This window comes from Bos indicus, chromosome 26 (assembly GCF_029378745.1).
Source record: "Bos indicus isolate NIAB-ARS_2022 breed Sahiwal x Tharparkar chromosome 26, NIAB-ARS_B.indTharparkar_mat_pri_1.0, whole genome shotgun sequence".
NCBI classification, from domain to species: Eukaryota; Metazoa; Chordata; class Mammalia; order Artiodactyla; family Bovidae; genus Bos; species Bos indicus.
The window spans coordinates 25,325,822-25,346,229 of record NC_091785.1 but is presented as its reverse complement, the minus strand read 5'-3'; the positions used below and the strand labels follow the sequence as shown (position 1 = coordinate 25,346,229).

Below are 20,408 nucleotides of genomic sequence, written 5' to 3'. Positions count from 1 at the left end.
CAAAGGCAGGCCAACCAATCCACAGGCTCCTTCCTTTCCATCCCGCCTCTCTCCTTTCCATGGAGGAGGGAGAGCCAGTACCCAAAAGTGGATTCAAGAAGCCGAGCTTCCTGCTGCTCCCGCCTCGCTTCCCCACCCCCACCCCACACACCTCCCTCCCTTTTCAGGACCTGTATCATCAGGTTCTCATTCTGTCTGCCATCACCTTCCTTAGCTAGACTCAGGAAATCTCTCCCACTGGAGCTTCAGGAAGCCACAGAGGACTACTCACCATCTCTACCATCAGGTGACCCCAGGGGTACCTGCATTCCAACTCTGGCCCTGTGCTCTCTTGGTAACAGTAACTACCTGCCCTTGCCTTTTCCTTGATTACCTTCTAATCTAATCTCCCTCGATTTACCCACCTTCTAACTTTAATCTGCTTCTGCCTTGGCCCACAGCTTAGCTTTATAAGCCAAGTGTCCCAGGCCTGGCTTAAGTACCCACCCTCTGGTAAGGCTTCACTGGCCTTCTCCCTGGTTGCTGCTCATTTCTCCTCTGCACAAGTACAAAGTTCCCCATCTGTTGTACACCCAAGGCACATACTGTGCATGAAATGTACTCTTTGATTTTCTGATATTGTCATGATTAGTTTCCTTATATTCTGTTTCCCTCGCCACAACATAAGGTCCTCAAGGACGAGGAAATTCAGGGAATGCTATGGGAAGAGGAAAGAGCATGAACTTGGGGCACAGCAAACTCTAGTTCATTCTTAGATGGGCAGATCCCTGGTTTCAGGACCAAGTGCAGGTTACTGCACCTGCTGGAGCCTCAAATTTCCTACTCAAAAAAATGGGGATAATCTAATCTTACAGGGCATTTACGAGGATAAAAAATACAACATGTTGGAAACTTCCTAACAGGATGTAGGCATTCCGAAACGTCAAAAAATAAATAGACATAAATGAAAATACAAAGGACCTTCATGTCTTCTTTCAAAATGTACAGAACATCTTACACATCATGCACACTTGGCACATTTACTGAATAAACAAACGTCAGTATTTCTAATCCTTCCTTAGGCTACAGGCCCCACATGGTCATTGGTTATGCTAACTTTAATAATCAGCATCCCCCAAAAACTGAATTCTTATCTGCTGTCTCCTGTCTACCTTAGGCACTAGGAATCACTGCCAATGAGAGCAATCCTTGCCTTTATCTCTCGAACCCAGCTCAGTCTCCGGGTCTTAATGATTCTATCTCCTAAATAACTGAGACCCCTGATCGTCTCATGCTCATTCCAATGCAGTGGCTAGTGCATTATCGTTTTTGCAACAATCCCCCAATCAGATGCTTTTCTTCAAACTTCTCCCCCTCCCACCAATCTCCATGCTGTCATCAGGCAATATGTCAACCACACAGGTCTGTCCACCGTACTCCCTGGTAGTAATCACCCACTGCCTACACACAGTGAAGTTGTATCTTTCAAGCTTAGTCTTGTAAAGTCTGGGTGTAACTTCCCTTACTAGACCCATTTCCAGCCACTGGCTCCTCTGCCCCTTCCTCTCCAGCCTCATTCAGCTCCTGAATGTCCTGAATTTTTATTGCCTACATTTGTGGCACAGCATTCCTCTCTGTCTGAGCTATCTCTACCCCCTATTTCCTTTACTTAGTAAATTTCTTTCTAATCTTTATTCTCAACTCTATTATCACCCTCCTTCCAACTTTCTCACTGGGGAATTAATCTCCATTTCCTTTGTGTGCTTGTACTACCTCACACATTCTACTATTCTAGTGTTTATCCTATTGTTGTGATCATACTATTTTTATTCTGTAACTTTTTCCTCAACTATACTTCTGCAAGAGCAAAAAGCCATTTCTTATAACAGCCCAATGCATTGCACCATACATGGTACTAAGTGTGCTGAAAATCCACTGATTACTGTAGTGTTTTGCTTTGTTTTTATTTTCAAGGGTTAATGAATATATGAATCTGTCTAAATCTACTCACATGTTCTCAAACACCTGCTGATGTCCAATGACAACTCAACAGAGAGCCACACCTAGAAAACATACCTGATACTTCAGATGCTGGCCCAATTTGCAGAATGGTAAAGTCTTTTAGCATCTGGTACCAGGGAAGGACCTAGCATCAGGTTAAATGACACCAGAAGTAAGGTTAAATGACCAGTCATTCTGATCTCCTATCCTATCCAGGGCAGGGGAGAAGACACATCATAATCTTGAGAGACTATCAATAGTATATTTTTATTAATACAAATAAAAAAATTTTATAGAACAAACTGCTTCTTGATTCTACAGTCCTGAAGGCACAAAGATAGCACCAGGTGGGGAAAGAACATTGAACTTGGAATCTAGAGTAAAGAACTGACTCTGAAATGTACTCAAAGTGTTACCCTGGAAAAGTCTTCTCTACGTCTGTTAAAGAATGAATCACCCTGACATTTCTTAAAATGGCAAGGCAGACATAATTCAAGACTACTGCAACAGGTATAGGGACCACAGTAATGAGGTTTTGAAATAGAGAAGGGAGATTAGGCCATACTTCGAATACACCAAGGAAAAAGTAGGAACTTAAAGCCAAAGAGAAGGGTGGGGAATCAGTGGATAGAACATTACTAAGAAGGTATGGAAATTCTTTGCTGACTGACAAGATTCTTGCTGAAGGCAGGCTGGGGTGATCAGATGTCACCTGGGTTATGGTTGGGGATGAGGACTTCCATCAGATATGGAGTGCAATGAGATATTGTGAGGGGTGGTGGGGACTCTGGCTAAACTCACTTAGCAGGATTGTTGCTAAAAATGGGCTCTTGAGGACATATCTAAGGACTGGCCCTAGGTGAAAAGAGCTCAGAGGACTCTGACTAGAGCCTGGTCAAGAAGAGAATCTTTGCCAAGCCCCATTCTATCTTCAACACAAGAGTTTTAACTCAGATAATCATAAGGCCCCTTCTGGACTTTAAATCTTATTATCCCACCAACACAGCGCTAAGCTGTTTCCAACTAAAAACTTTTCTTCATGCTATATATAGCAAACATCTTGCTTGTAAGAGCGAAATTCTCAGGTCTCCTTTCATGACTGGTGTCACAACAGACTTCCTTCCAGAATCCAAATAATCCTCATCAAAGGTAGTGTACTTAACATGACGCATAGTTTCTCTTTCTGGAAGCTGCACAACCAACTCACATTGACTTTGTTCTTTTCCAAAAGTGGCTGCTGAGGGTAGGAGCTTCCCAACAAAGGATATGCCATGGCTCAGCTTCCTTTGCTTCTGGGGCAGCAGCTGCTCAAGCAGGCACATAGACACAAGTCTCACTCAGTGAGGGTGCCTCAAGGAGCCAGTGGGCCCTGGACCAAAGGAGGCCTAGACTCTGTCCTTTCTAGCATGGTCACTGCACACTGCGCTGACCACAGAGTGTGGTGGGCTTCCTTCCCCTGGGCTAGGGGCAGCTGGCAGAAGCCTCTGCACCACTGCCAGAGACAGCAGTGCCTGGAGAAGTCACTTTGACAAAAAAGCAGATCATCCTTCACCTCGTGACTCTAGACATCTGCTGGCAGGGTCACTTAGAGGAAGCAGGCTCATTTCCCTATTTTAAAGCTAACTTCCCAAATCCTGATGCTAAACTCCTAAAGCTGAAATGTCCAGCAAGCTGGAGACGCCACACATGCACTGGGCACCTGCCATGGGCTGGGCCCTGGGTCAGTTACCATTTGGAACAGCTCAGAACACACAGCTAACCTGGCAGGCAGCGTGTGAGAGGTGCCCAGCCACAGCGCTCCCAGCTTCTGTGTCTCTGCTCAGATTCCTCCAGTTCCAGAAGGTTACTCCACTGCTGTGTGTGTGTGTGTGTGTGTGTGTGTGTGTGTGTGTGTGTGTGTGTACCTCTTGCTCTTCTGTTGTCTTTCATTATGAATTATTTCCAACACACAGAAAACTACAAGATGCCAACCATAAATCTACCACTAGATGTATATGTTGTCCATCAACACAAATACTTGATTATCTTTTCAAGTGTTTTTACATTTACATAAATGTTATCCCACAGGATATATGTTCTGCAGCTAGTTTGTTTTGTCCAACATTCAGTTTGGAGGATTTTATGCATGTTGACACACCTAGCCATAATCCATTCGTTTTAACTGCTGCGGAGCATTGTAGTTTACCAATAAACCATTGTCTGTTTATCCTTTCAAACCCTGATAAATGTTTTGTCTTTTAAAATTTGCTATGATAAATATTTCAATCACCATTTTTACACAAGTCTTTTCCAGAGAGACATCTTGATGTGAAATTACAACTCATACCCCATGCACAACTCTCATACCCTAAACATAACTTCTCTGCTGGTTATTGACAAATTTTTCTCTAAGGGGGCTGTACCTTCAAAGAGACACTCCCTTAGTCTCCAGCTCCAGAAACTGAGTCCTTCTTTATTGCCAGGGCCTGAGTCCACAGCTCCTGACCAGTCTTGTAACAGCTTTCTCTGTGTCCAAAATCTTCAGTTTCAGAGCAACTGAATCCAGTTAGTAGCTGGACCCTGAGTCCTAGCCTCAAGACTCAACCATCTCTTGTTTTCCCATTTGCATCACTGTTGGGCATCTGCTCTGTGGCTCCACCCTGCCAGGGACCTGCTTGCTGTCAGGTTGAGCCTCCCAGCTGCCAACTACTCACACTCCTCCCCAGGTACCCCAGGCTCACTGGTAGACTAGATGTCTACCCTCTTCAACTCCCCCAGGACTCCTGGTTTGAGCCCTCTAACTATTTAGGAGCTCCTGTCCCATCCTTATGCGCCTCCAGAAGACCTCCATGTGGGCCAGTACACTCTGGGAGCACCGCCTTACCTCACCAACCTAACCTGTCATAACCCAGGTAGCAACCCAAGGCCACTTTCTCAATGACAATTTCCAGAGCTGAGTTGTGAATGTAGTATACTTTCATCCACCCAGCAAGCTCCCATTCCTCTGATGAGCTTCTAGTGGAGAGGCTGGTGGCAACAAACATATGGGCTGCTATTTTAAAAGTAAAAGAAAGAAAAGAAAAACTTCCAGCCAACGCAGCCAAGTCGGCTTCCTATTAGAACTGAGCTGGAGCTCAGTACTCACCCCCCGACCTCCACCCCAGCCCACTCTGCATTCCCAGCACCACGTTCCTGCCAGAGGTGAGAGGGCTCTGCAGGGCATGCTGCCAGTTCTTATGGGGCCACCAGATGTTCAGGATGGGCAGATGCACGGCCTTCCTAATCCTGCCAGCTGCCTGCCCCTTGTCTCCCACCTGTGCTCCTCAGCTCCCCCTCCCCCTCCAAGGCTTGTCCCTGAGAAGGAACTACGAAATATCAAGTCTTTCACTCTTTGATTCTCTTATACGTCTTTCATCTTCCCGGTGGACTCCCTTCTCTGTGATATTATCTAAAATTAGTAAACCACCTCAGTCCTGATAGTTCCTTTTCCTGTTAGCAGTTTTATTTTATGTTGCTTAGTTCTTCATGCATATCTGTCTGTTCTGTATTATGGCGTTGACTATGTGCTAGATACTGGGCTTGCCCTCTGCTGCACCCAAGTCAGGGGCACTTATGAGGTGGTTTAGCACAGGCAGTGAGCTGTTTCGTGTAAAAGGGCCAGAGTGTAAGTATTTTCGGTTTTGATGATCTCTGTCAAAACTACTCAGCTCTGCTCTTGTAGTTCAAAACAAGCCAAGCAGGATACCCGATTGAATGGGTGTGCTGTGTTGCAATAAAGCATATTTACAAGAGCATGCAGGGCATAACTTGTGGGGCACTAGTCTAGCTGACTGCAATATCAACCCCTACCATCCCTAGCAACAGCCAGGCTTCCACCTCACTTTTGTCTCTCAGACAGCTTCCAAGATTTCAGACAAGGTATCTGATGCCCTGTCTCACCATTCCCTGCCCGGTTGCCATCAGGTCTAGGTGTCTGCCTCAGCCTGGCACTCAGGTGTGTGTAGTCTGCCCTCTTTCCTCCCCTTTCCCACTCTCCCAGTGAGATTACGGCTGGCAAGTGTCCGGATTTCCTCCTTTCTGACTCCCAGTTCTAGTACTAACTACATCGCGGAGACTTTTCCTACAACTTCAGCCCACACTCTCCTCTGAATATATCAACAGCATTAGAAGTTCCATATTTATTCTCTGAATACGCATATGTGCTCTCTTCAGCAATGACTAAAAGCTCCTTAAAAGAAAAATAACAAATAAAATAAATATATTCTGAAACTCCAAAAGTGCAGAGCACTAAATAGAGAAAACAAGGAAGACAGAAGCAGGGCAAAGACAACTATACACAGGACTGGGCAAACTAGACCACGTGCTCTTCACTTCTCTGAACAGTAGGGTCGCTATTTTAAGTACTCCATAGAGAATAGTGAGAAACTCAGTTTAGCATCTGATAAACCTTGTGCATAAATGTGTATGGCTGTCATTTTTATGACTACTCACCCAGATTGTCTTTTTCTCAAGGACAATCATCTTGTTTTTTTCCCTTGATTTATAAACTCCTTACTCTTAGGAGGTGAGGCACATGGATGCCCAATTAATCATTAAGGAATTTTTGGCTACTGTTTCCAATTGTGCCATGAAAATACACTATGGCCCAGCTGCTGGGGAATCAAAAGGAGGGCCCATGCTTCCCAGTGCCAGACCCCCAACCATTCCCCCTGAGTGTGCTGCACTGACCTACACTACAGTGAGAACAGCCAACAATCAAACACCAGAGGCAATGAGGGGCTCCAGTGTGCAGTGAACCTCAGCCCACTCTGCAGACAGGTCACGAGTTTCCACAATGCAGCTCCAGACCCCTGGCTGCCCAGAGAGTCTTTACCATCCAAATGGGAAAATCACTGATGCTCCCCTCTGGCCTGTTCCACTCCCAGTCTTAGGGCCAGTGTCTAAAGCCACATTAATTCATGTCTTTGCAGTGGCAGAAGCCCAACCTGACCACAAATAACCAGCCAGGAAACTAATTTCAGACTGCACACCAAAGGCCAGTGATTTAAATAGCTTCCCTCCTATGTGGGTATTGGCCCTATCCCCTACTTCGGAAAAACCACAGACAGGCTGAAGCCCAGGCGAAAGCTCACACAGCTCTCCACAATTCTTCATGTCATCTGACTCCACAGCCTCATTATCTCGTTTCACAAAGAGAGACACAATGATACAGAATAATTAATGTTCTCCTGCCCTGGCTATCTGAATGAGAGCCACCATAGTGTTCCAAGTACAGAGAATTGAAGGTTACCTGACTCTGCAGACCAGATCATGCAGAATTCATAGTTTATATAAAATAAAATGTAGACCTACCAGCAGCACCGTTCCAGCTCAGATCTGGGAGGGAAGGATGGGGTGTGGGGAGTTAGACAGAACATTCAGATCTTTGGTCTTTCCCATTGAAGTATGAACACTTCAATTCTCACTGAAGAATCTCAGTTCAGAAAATAGGGTTGCTGGATTGTTATTCTGAGGACTCAAAATGACAAAAGACCTCAACACTATCAGCCAAGAGGCCTGTTTGTGTCATATGGGTGAAGGGAGGAAAGAAGTCCTCCAGAGAAAGGAAACAGCATGAGCAGACCTCAGAGAGGAGGCGGCATCCCATTGATTGCACCTTTATTCACATGCTGCTGCTGCTAAGTCGCGTCAGTCGTGTCCGACTCTGTGCAACCCCATAGACGGCAGCCCACCAGGGTCCTCTGTCCCTGGGATTCTCCAGGCAAGAACACTGGAGTGGGTTGCCATTTCCTTCTCCAATGCATGAAAGTGAAAAGTGAAAGTGAAGTCACTCAGTCGTGTCCGACTCTTAGCGACCCCAGGGACTGTAGCCTATCAGGCTCCTCCGTCCATGGGATTCTCCAGGCAAGAGCACTGGAGTGGGGTGCCATCGCCTTCTCCATTATTCACATGAATATAGTGTATTTTATATAACACATATACACATACACTATACAATAGCATTAAAGAAGCAGGTAATATCAAGATTATTGACCTAGAAACGTCTCTAAGACATGACTAAATGAAAAAGGCTGCTGAATAATAATGCATTAAAGACACAAACAGTGTACCCAGACAAAACAAACCGATATATTTCCATTCGGTTTAGAAGTGTGTATCCAAGTGCATTTTAAAATTTCTAGAGGAAAACACAAATGCATGGTAATAGAAGTTACCTCTGATTAGGGGTTCAGGGTGGGTTGGTTGGCTATAAGAACTAGAGTTTATTTGTAACGTTATAATGTTTTCAAAACAAAAATATATCCATGTATCACTCATGCAGTTAAAAATAATCACAATAAAGTGATTTGTTACAGAACAGTTACAAGGCAGATCAGTAAATTAACACATCTGTGAGGAACTCTATTATAGATAAGCATTTGCATTCAAAAAGACAGCCCTGGCATAACCATAAGAGGATTCGTTTCAGAGTCAAGCAGATTTGGTTTCAAATCCAGCCTGTGCAACCTTAGACTAATTACATAAGTCTCCTATTTCATATCTGCTCAATGGGAATATAAATATCGCCTTCACAGGATTACCATGAAGCTTAAATAGCCCTAATATCATGCAGTTCACTTCACTGTCAGTTGTTGGGAGACCTCATGGTGGAACAATAATGTGATCATTGGAGGAGAAACTGTCTCATACATCTCTCAGCAAATAGAAGGTAAGTTGTAGTTACATAAGCACCAGTGGGCAGGCTAAGGCCATCTCATCCCCACCATATAAGCAATCAGCGAACATAAGGCACATGGGAAGATGGAGGGGTTGCTACGCATAATCAGAGATAGCCTCCAGCAGGTAGAAATTAAAGTCTAGGGAAAACAGACTTCACTTTTTTTCAGCAAGTTTTCCTGGGGAAAAAAATAATGAGGCACCAACTAGAAGGTTCTGGACAGTTTTAGCAAGGCATTTCTATCTGGGGAGTAGATGTTTACCATTTCCCTTTAAAATTACATGCAGCCAGTTGAGTCCCTATGACATGCACACAATTATGTCTGTCTGTGCACAACTAGAAAGCCCCAGGATAAAATGGGTAGCTGCCTAATGGAGAGATGTGAACTCATGGGGAGCCTTCAGACCATCTCTCTACCCTGGAAAAGCTAAGCTCTGTGCCTCATTCATTTGTAAATCGTTTTCTTCTCTGGCATAAGCATTATGCCTTCTATGTGGTAAGCACTCAAGGCATTAATTAATCCATCAAAATGGTCTATTTCTCCTCTGAATAACCAGCCCTGTAGAGAAGACAGTGGTTCCTCTTGCTTCCATCTTCCTCCGAGAAGCCTCTCATCTTTCCTGCCTCTGGTTTCCTAGCACTCAGCATCAGCGTCACTCTCAGGGAGCGCTGTACCTACTCCCTAGGGATACACCTCTTTTTTCCTCTGCTGTTGTTTTATGTCATTATTTAACTTTTTGTGCATGAGGTTCCTTTTTCCAGAGAGAATAAGTCCTCTGAGGTCAAGGAGCTTCTTGCCTGTCTTTTTTAACCCATAATGCATGCTGAATAACGCCATGCAGTTTAGATATTCAGGCTGAGCAAATGTGTTCCAGGGACTGAAATAGTCACATTCAGATTCGCTGCTGCTTATGAAAGGTTCTCCTGGGAGAGACTAACAGCAAAGCAGATGTTCCTTCAGGCAGAGCTGGTTCTATCAGTTTATCTTACTGGTCATCTGGGGAAGAAAGAAGACTAAAGTTATGCCAGCACCTGACATTGCCCAGCCCAAGGAAGAAAAGGAAATTCCCAGATACCCAAGAGTGGATCTCAGGAACCATAGGCACTCCATCTCCTCATGGGCCCAGAAATCTGAAATCTCACTTATCTCTTCTTCTAAAAGAATTATATGTTAATGGCTATGCTCCCTATATATTATTTAAACACTGCCCTGTTGAGCACATTCTACATTCCAAATGCACTTGACACGAGATCAGAGCTATCGGGCTTGAAAACCAATCTCAGTTTTTTAAAGCTTTCCTTAGAAAGGTTAAGTAAGAAAAATAAGCAATTAGCCAGAAGCTGGGTTTGTTCCCAAGTCACAGAGTATTTCTTAAACCATCCTGTGGCCCTTAAAGAAACGCTCCTCTGAGACCCGAGGCAGGGTTCATTAAGTCCAGGTGACATGGACTGCCTCATCAAACTGGTGCCCATGGCTTTAGGGAAAATGAATGCCATACTCTAGGGTATTTTTAGAATATATATAAAAGGACTGAAAAGCAATGATAGAAATATCATAGAATATAGAAAAGAATAATGTGCAACACAGACATCAATTATAGCCATGCTATACAGAGAAAAATCCACTTAATATTTTAGTATTTTTTTTCTCTGATCTGTGGGTATGTATATGTTTACAAAATTGGGAGTCATTCTCTGTATACAGTTTGCTGTCCTACTTTTCCACTTAACATTTTAAATATCTCCCCATGCTGCGACATAGCCTTCCAAAATAATTTTCAAAGCCTTACAGCATCTCAATGTACAAACGTATCATAAATTACTTTAACTGCCTTCTTGGTCAGATGGTTGGTTTCTGGCCAAATGTTTACATTAAATAACTTTAGTGTGTATTCTTCTACATAAATCTTTATGTGCATCTCCATTTGTTTCCTTAAAGTACATTCGTGTAAGTGCAATTATTAGTTCAAAGGGTAAAAATTATCATTAACATTCTTGTTATAAAATATTCTATATGACATAAATATGCTGGTCAATCTGCACTTCCACTAACAGTACATGGAAGCGCCGATTTCAGGGAATACTGGCCAACACTAGGCATAACTATTTTAAAATCTCCAGACATAGGTGTGTTGGCAACATGTATTGCAAAAATATAAGCCCTTAATCCTGTCTTCACACTAAAATGCTTTGTCTTTAACAGTGGTTCCCAAACTTTTATGACTCAGGACTCCTTTATACTCTTAAAAATTAATTCATACATTACATTCACAAATTTGCAATTTTAGAAATTACATCTGGCAAAATTTTACAATATTTATGAATTTATTTTAAAGTAATAAATAGTTTTTTTATGATAAAGAAACTGGAGTTTCTCAAGCAAAAATAATTTAGTGAGAAAGCACTGCACTGTTTTACATTTTTTGCCAAGTCCCTTAATATCTCACTTAATGGAAAACAGTTGGATTATATCTACATCTGTGCTTGATCATTATGATATCACATATGTCATACAACTTCTAGAAATTCCACTGTACATTTGAGAATGAGAATTTTTTTTAAAGCCCATAACATTTTATTATAATTTAAAAATAGCTTTGACTTCATTAATCTGCTGATAGGATCATGGACATTCCCCAGGGTTCCCAGGATCACACTTTGAGAACTCCTGCTCTATGCCAAACAACTGGGTCCCAGGAGGACTGCAACTTACAAAGAGATCGTTTCTAATTTTAATAAAAGCTATACTTTGGCCACCTCATGCGAAGAGTTGACTCATTGGGAAAGACTCTGATACTGGGAGGGATTGGGGGCAGGAGGAGAAGGGGACGACAGAGGATGAGATGGCTGGATGGCATCACTGACTCGATGGACGTGAGTCTGAGTGAACTCCGGGAGTTGGTGATGGACAGGGAGACCTGGCGTGCTGCGATTCATGGGGTCACAAAGAGTCGGACACGACTGAGCGACTGATCTGATCTGATCTGATCTGATGGACTTCTTGCAAATGTTCTCACTTCATTCTTCTTCCACCCGACCCTGTAAAGTTCAAATCCCATCTCCTGCATAAAGCCTTCTCATCTAACCTGCCTTTCAGTGATGTTCCCTTTCTCTGATTCTTTACTGCTTTTATATCACTGCAGAACAATTTGGCCTACGCCCTCTGATTTTCATAGCCTCTTGTCCCCACCCAAACTATAAGCTTCTTGAGGTCAGGGATCAAGTTGTTGGAACACACTTGGGCTCAATGACTGATTTCTCAGAAGAGAGCTGCTCTAAGTCACTGTGGCATTTAAGGAACTAACATTTGCATGGTACTTTACACAGAACACTTTCTCTTGAGATATTTTATTTAATTCTCACAAGGACCCTTTGACATAGACATTTTATCTTTGTCATAAAAATGAGGAAATAGAGACTGAGAAAGGTTAAGTGACTAAAGCAAATGACAACACTGAAACTTGAACCTTGGTCAACAGATTCCAGATCCCATGCACGCTACTCTGATGCCTGGCTACTAACTGGCAGCAGTGGTGACTGAGCCCCACAAAGTGTCACAGAGGGGAGATTTCACAGACTCATCCTTTCAGAGGAACTCCAAAGACATTCCCAAGAGGAGGTACTACACAAGTATTAAAAACAAGAGTGTTTGAAGTCAAAACTAAGTTGGAATTCCTATCCTCCCACCTACTAGCAATATGACACTGGCACATTTCCTTAGCTTTCTAGGCCTCGCTTTCCCCATCTCTAATATAGGCATAATCATTGATACCAGGCAGAGTTGTTGAGAGAATCCAATGAGAAAATCTACATAAAGCACAGTGCAAGAATCAGCTTAGTTCTTGGATATACTTCCATTCCTTCCTAAAACCATCTCATCACCATCCCTTATTTCCCCTCTGGAAAACAAGAAGGATTTCATGAAATGAAGATAGGCACTGCCTAGAGCCTAAGCAATCTATTAAACAGGAAAATACTTCATCCCAGACACCTGGGTCTGGAGTCTTTGGAACACAAGGTTCCAGGCCAAAAGCATCACTGGAAAGAAAGGACGGTGTTTTGTACCAACAGACACTCACTGCCAATCCGTGTGAGAGCCTATATGGGTCTTAGCTCTGGAAGCCAGCCTACTCCTCTCAACATACACATAGATCCCTCAAGCTCATGTGCCCTAGGAGTCTCTGGAACTCAGTACCTTTCCTGACACAGGTTGCTTCTCTGGGGAAAAGGTAGTGCTCAGTTGGTCAGGTCAAGATGCTGACAGGAGACAGAGGCCAGGTTGGGAACAGTGCCTCCCAGCCCATTAATACTAGGACTGGCAGCAACACAGTGTGTTAACTATCTCCAGCGGCTCAAACTTCAGCATTCAGCAAGTCCCATAAGTTATGGTCGATTGGGTTTCCAGAATCCTGTGGTTATCGACACTCCTAGTTTCTAACCAAAAACAATGATCCACAGTTTGAGTACTTTCCTCTTTTACAAAATGAGAGGGTTGAAATCAATGATCTCAAAGGTCCTGCCATCTCCAAATTTCTGTGCATCTGATCAAGCTCCAAATGGCTTCTGCTTGCTTTCAAAATGCAGATCTATGCTCTAAGGATGCAAATCTGTCATCACCAAGGGCCACTGAGGTCCTGCAAAAAACTGCCTGAGGTCAGGCATGTCCCTAGAATAAGTGTTCAGCTTCCCAAACGTCTACAAGCCTATGGATCACCTAATCTAGACAACTAAGGAATGCTCTCAGAAACTGTCATGTGGTCTTGGGGAGACAAGACTATTTCTCACTAAATAACTAGAAAGCATGGCATGAGTCAGTCTTGGAAGCCAAGGGATAATATGTGTCATTTTAAACACAACATCTGAATCATCATGAAATGATAGGCAAAATAACAGCGTATCAGTGAAATTTTGATACAGCCCTCTCCTGGAAAGATTAGAGAGGAGGCAGAAGCTCAGAGAAAGGGACAATTAGTAAAGGGATACAAAAAAGCAATTAGATAAAACTCTGTGAGGACAAAGGTCCTACTAAGTCCCCAGTATCCACTCCCTTGGCCCTCAATCACTATTTTCAATAAATAAATGAATAAAGGACAAATGAGTAGGAAGCAGTTAGAACAAATTCAATAGGATAACAGTGTTGTTAAATGAACACATTTTGGAGTCGGAGACACAGCAGAGTCAAATGTGACTAATACACACACACACACACACACACACAAACACACACATCTATAAGTGGGTGTGCTCAGTTGCTTCAGTCATGTCCGGCTCTTTGCCACCCTATGGACTATAGCCTGCCAGGCTCCTCTGTCCTTGGGATTCTCCAGGCAAGAATACTGGAATGGGTTGCCATGCCCTCGTCCAGGGGATCCTCCCAATCCAGTGATTGAACCTGCATCTTCTGTGGCTCCTGCGTTGCAGGTTGATTCTTTACTGCTGAGCCGCTGGGGAAGCACACTAAACCAAGCACCGCACAGGGTTATTTGAGAACTCAGTGAGAACTGAGTGAGGAAAAGCGCATAAAACATTTATCGCAATGTCAGGCTTATTATACGTGTGTGTGTGCTCAGTCACTCAGTCACGTTGACTCTTTGAGACCTCATGGACTGTAGCCCACCAGGCTCCTCTGTCCATGGAATTTTCCAGGCAAGAATACTAGAATGGGATGACATTTCCTACAGGGGATCTTCCCAACCCAGAGACTGAACCCACATCTCTTATATCTCCTGCACTGGCAGGCAGATCCTTCACCACTGTGCCACCTGGGAAGCCCTAGGCTTATTATTACTTAGGTTTTTAATATTGATGATGGCATATGATGGTAATGATGAAAATGATGCAGATAATGATATTCATCAGTGCTAGGGGGCTCAGAGAAAAAGGAAGGAAGATTTTATTGAAGAGGTGAGCTTTGAAGGAAAAGATGGAGAATCAGGAGTCCAGAGGAAGACAAAGGCTTGGAACCTAAAATACATGAATATTTTCAGAAAATAATTAGGAAATGAGCCTGATCTGAAAGAAATGTGCTTACACAGGCATAAATGAGCATAAGTTTTTATAAGTAGAATAAGATTTGGTAGAGGGTCTTGAATATCTGCTAAAGAGCTTGAACTTTATCTTACAAACAACAGGGGCCCCCAAGGTTCTAGAATCTGGCAGAGACATAATAGAAGTCCATTTGGAAAGACTAATTGGTCGCTGATGGATATGATGGGCTGATGAAGCATGTTCTTCTAGAGGTAGAAAGACTTATTAGGAATCCATCTCACTAGCTTGATGACAGCAGGGTGTAAGAAATGAAGAGGGACACAAAAGCAGCATAATGTGTTTACTCGCTTGGGGCAGAGATGAAGGAGAAGAAACAGGTAAAGACAACTTCAAGATTCCAAGCCTGAGTGCCTAAGAGAATAGCGTTACCACAGACGGAAACAAGAGTGGAGCTGACATCTCTGGAGCAGCTTATAAAGTGTTTTTGAGAAAACAGAAAAACATCCTAGGCTCAGTTGCCTAAAACCAGAGCCTAAGACTGGGTCTAGAAGCTTGAGACGGAGAAGGCAATGGCACCCCACTCCAGTACTCTTGCCGGGAAAATCCCATGGACGGAGGAGCCTGGTGGGCTGCAATCCATGGGGTCGCAAAGAGTCGGACACGACTGAGCGACTTCACTTTCACTTTTCACTTTCATGCATTGGAGAAGGAAATGGCAACCCACTCCAGTGTTCTTGCCTGGAGAATCCCAGGGACAGTGGAGCCTGGTAGGCTGCTGTCTATGGGGTCGCACAGAGTCGGACACAACTGAAGCGACTTAGCAGCAGCAGCAGCAGCAGAAGCTTGAGAATGATTGAGGGAATAGTGAAAGTGAAAGTCGTTCACTCGTGTCCAGCTCTTTTCGAGCCCATAGACTGTCCGTGTAATTCTCCAGGCCAGAATGCTGGAGTGGGTAGCCTTTCCCTTTTCCAGGAGATCTTCCCAACCCAGGGGTCGAACCCAGGTCTCCCACATTGCAGGCAGATTCTTTACCAGCTGAGCCACAAGGGAAGCTCAAGAACACTGCAGTGGGTAACCTATCCCTTCTCCAGGGAATCTTCCCAACCCAGGAATTGAACCAGGGTCTCCCGCAATGCAGGCAGATTCTTTACCAACTGAGCTCTCAGGGAAGCCCTGACTGAGAAAATGCTTGTAGGCAAAACCTAATGGAAGAGAGGGAGGCAAGATCGGGGTTCAGGTTCCAGGTAAAGCCTGATCCACAGGGGGTCCAATGGGTAACTCTCTCCACAGACTTGACCCACTCTAAAGCAAGGGGCCAGGATTTTGTGCTCCACACCAGCCAGTTATTGGCCATCCCAGATGTAGGAAGTGGTGACCTCTGGAGGAAGTCATCACATCTTGAAGCTGATGGGTGCCTAAAGGGAATGTTAAGCTAAATTTAACCTAAGGCCTTTTAGCATGTAACTCTCAGCAATTGCCTTCTATCATTACTGTGATTGTTAGCGTTGAAATGATGGCGAGATATCCAACAAACTTGATGAATGAAAGAAAACAATACTGGGCAACTACAGTCCTCTGCCTCTGTACAACTTCCATCTGAGAATATCACTTCCCCTTTATTTTCTGCCCTGCTTTGTGTAAGCAGCAGATAGCCTAGGAGCTGTCATACTCCAGAGTTTCAACATCAGTCATACAATTCATCAGAGGTGCAAAAGCATGAAAGAAAAGCTAGGGGAGGCTTTCTAAAAGTGAAGGAAAGATAGACTGTTTCTATTTTAAGCACTTGAATATGAATGGGAAAACCTCTGGGCCCTTAACATTCTCTTCAAGTTCATATATCCTGGCCTAGAACCATTTCCTCTGGATGGAGCCCATCTGCAAATGCTGCTCTAACACATCTAGAATTCTGTATGGCTGGATTTTCCTTGTATGTGGTAGGAATCTCCCCGAACGCCTGTGTATACATTTAAAGTTAGTTTTAATGTTCCAGTTAAGCTGAACTCTCTGTTTAAGAGCTGTATACTAAATCCTGTAATAGAGAACCACCCCCAAAAGTATATTTCCTCTGAAACTAAGATCTAACAGAAAGCATGCTTGCATTTTACAGGAAGCTGGGCTTCAGTCTTTGACCCAGAAATCAACAGATGTTTATCAGATGCCCACAGTGTGACAGGCACTATGCTAGATACCCTATATCTTGGGAATAGTAAAAAGACATTCTGGCTAAAGAACAAAAATGAATACAGGAATAGAAAGGCTGGATGTGCATTCCAGAGAGTATATACATTGAAGCATTAGCTGCAATAGCAAACACCACCAACATGTCAGTGACTTAAAACTGTGTTAGTGTACTTCTGATCCGCGTCATAGTCTATTACAGACAGCAGTGAGGTGCGGGCAGGAAGGGGCTCTTGTTCTGCACCATGATTCAGAAACCTGGGCTCTTATATCAAAATTCTGCTATCTTCTAGATGTATTAGGAATTCTCAGTTGAACTGGTGGAAAGAGTAATGAGTGAGAATTGTTTTTACTATGAATGGAAGTGGCATCCATCATTCCCAGCCTCTCTCTCTGTGGGCCAGGATTCAGTCATGTGACTATGTTTAAGGGAAAGAATGCTGTTCAGTCACAAGTCATGTCCAACTCTTTGTGACCCCATGAGGTGTAACACTCCAGGCTCTGCCCTGTTCTTCACTATATCCAGGAGTTTGTTCAAACTTATGTCCATTGAGTCAATGATGCCATCCAACCATCTCATCCTCTGCATGACTGAGTGACTAAACAACAACAATAACACACGCACACACAGATATATATACATATATATTATATAGTGTGAGTCACACAGTCATATCCAACTCTTTGAGACCCCATGGACTGTAGCCCACCAGACTCCTCTGTCCATGGGATTTCCCAGGCAAAAATACTGGAGTGGATTGTCATTTCCTTCTCCAGGGAATCTTCCTGATTGAAGACTAAACCCAGGTCTCCTGCATTGCAGGCATGTTCTTTACTATCTGAGCCATCAGCATTTGATTTCATATATATATATATATATATATATATATATATATATATACACACACACACACACACACACACACAGAAGTAAACAATGAAACAATATTTAGCCTTAAATAAGAAAAAATACTGCCATTTGTGACAACATGGATAAAGCTGGAGGGTATTAGTGAAATAAGCTGCTGCTGCTGCTGCTGCTAAGTCGCTTCAGTCATGGCCGGCTCTGCGCAACCCCATAGATGGCAGCCCAGCAGGCTCCCCCGTCCCTGGGATTCTCCAGGCAAGAACACTGGAGTGGGTTGCCATTTCCTTCTTCAATGCGTGAAAGTGAAGTCACTCAGTCGTGTCCAACTCTTTGCGACCCCATGGACTGCAGCCCACCAGGCTCCTCCGTCCATGGGATTTTCCAGGCAAGAGTACTGGAGTGGGGTGTCATTGCCTTCTCCAATGCATGAAAGTGGAAAGTGAAAGTGAAGTCGCTCAGTCGTCCGACTCTTAGCGACCCCATGGACTGCAGCCCACCAGGCTCCTCCGTCCATGGGATATTCCAGGCAAGAGTACTGGAGTGGGGTGCCATTGCCTTCTCCAATGCATGAAAGTGGAAAGTGAAAGTGAAGTCACTTAGTCATCCGACTCTTAGCGACCCCATGGACTGCAGCCTACCAGGCTCCTCTGTTCATGGGATTTTCCAGGAGTGTGGTGCCATTGCCTTCTCCTGAAATAAGCTAGTCAGGGACAAATACTGCATGATATGACTTTCATGTGGAATCTAAAAAAAAATAAAAGAATCAAAATCATAGGAATAGAGTAGAATAGTGGTTGTCAGGGGCTGTAGGTGAAGGAGTAGAGAGAGGCTTGCAAAAAGACACAAATTTTCAATTTTAAGACTGAAAGGTCTTAAAGTCTGAGTATCTAATATTATGGCCACTGGTAATAATGTGTTATACAATTTAAATTCGCTAAGAGAGTAGAATTTAAGTGTCCTGACCCAATAATAATAATAAAATTATTCAACAAACTTGATCTCCCATGCAGTTAGAAACCTGTGCTCTTGGGGCTGGTGCACTAGGATGACCCAGAGGGATGCTATGGGGAGGGAGGAGGGTTCAGGATGGGGAACACGTGTATACCTGTGGCGAGTTCATGTTGATATATGGCAAAACCAATACAATATTGTAAAGTTAAAAAATAAAATAAATAAAAATAAAATTTAAAAAATAAATTAAAAAAATAAAATCTATATAAGTTCTGGGAATAGGTAGTGGTGATTATTGTACAACTTTGTAATGCTATTGAATTATGCCTTTAAAATGTCTAAAGTAGTAAATTTTATGTATATTTTTACCACGATAAAAAAAAAAATGTTCGTTAGAAAGAAAGGGAAAAAAAAAAACTAGTCTCAATGAGACCAAGTGGCTTGCTCTAGTTCACATGTCTGCTAAGCAGCGTGGGTATTTGAAACCATGTCTGCTTGATTTTAGAACACAAGTCATTCTTCTCTGAGCCAAAGAGACTGGCAGATGACTTAAAAAGAGGCCATTGCAACCCAATCCTAAATCACCTCCTCAATGGTGCTAAGGAACATATGTGTAACCAGGGAGATTTTGCCCTCTCTTCTCCACCTCCATGAAAATGAATGAGCTGAACTGAGGGTGAGAAGTCAGGATAGGCTGCAGGTATCTAAATCTGTGTCCCCAAAGCTTAGCTGGCAGGCATGAGTGGGGCTACTCCACTCAAAATTCGATATTCTTCTGTTTTTCAACCATTTAAAAATGTGAAAGCTGTACTTAGCACACAGGCTACACATAAAACAGGAGGGAGGCAGGATTTGGTTCATGGGCTACAGTCTGCTGACCTCTGCCTTTGGCCCCTGCCTTCTTGCCCCCTCCCCACTATTAGCTCCCTAACACCTTGCTGACCTAGAAGCACCAACACTCAGCCTACCTCCTAGACCAAAATCTGCACACATACTTGAAGCCATGCCTTCTCCGAGCGTGCCTTGCCTGAACCACCCCAGTCCCAGGGCACCATCCTGGACTTCGTCCATGGTGGCTAGAATGCTCATCTGGTTCGTGCTAGCTTTAGTAGTGGGAGAGCAAAGAAAAGGACTGCTAAATGCTGTGCTTCTTCATGCCTTCAAAAGACCTGCATGTTAAGAGTGGCCAAGCTGCAGCTTACCCAGTGGACCAACATGCAGGCTGCCCAAGCTGGAGTTCTTCCCAAAGTGAATGGGAAGCATCCACCACCTCCCTTTCTTTGCCACAAGCCCAGGGATGAAGCATGTGTCCTGTGAAGAGGGGAAGTGACAACCCCTGCAGGGGAAAAGATGCACCAAACCCATCTGGTCAGTGCAATCTGGCCAGGCCCATGCGGCTAAACTCATGTTGCCTAAAGCAACAGTTTACCTCCAGGTTGGAAAATGGCAGCAATAAAAATATAAATGGAACCCAGCCAGAGAGATGATTCTCAGTAAAAAAGAGACTCTGCATAAGGAGAAATGGGGGGAAAATATTTATATCCATAGAGAGAGAGAGACATTATCTTCTTCTCCAACACATTTTTCTGAAGTTACAAATCAATGGTTTCTATTTATTCCCACTGGAGAGAAAAACAAAAACCCTGAGATTTATGAGCAGTGTTGTTTATTTATAATCCAAAAACTCTTCTCATACCATATGGTTGGGAAATTTACAGAGAGACAAAGTGAGAGGAAATTGCCTGC

General features: G+C 43.6%; 1 protein-coding gene across 3 annotated transcripts in view; it reads right to left on the bottom strand.

Annotated features, from left to right (window-relative positions):
• The window catches only part of SORCS3 (sortilin related VPS10 domain containing receptor 3), a 632,833-nt gene that overhangs the window by 352,988 nt on the left and 259,437 nt on the right, over positions 1-20,408 (bottom strand). The window lies entirely within an intron of this gene.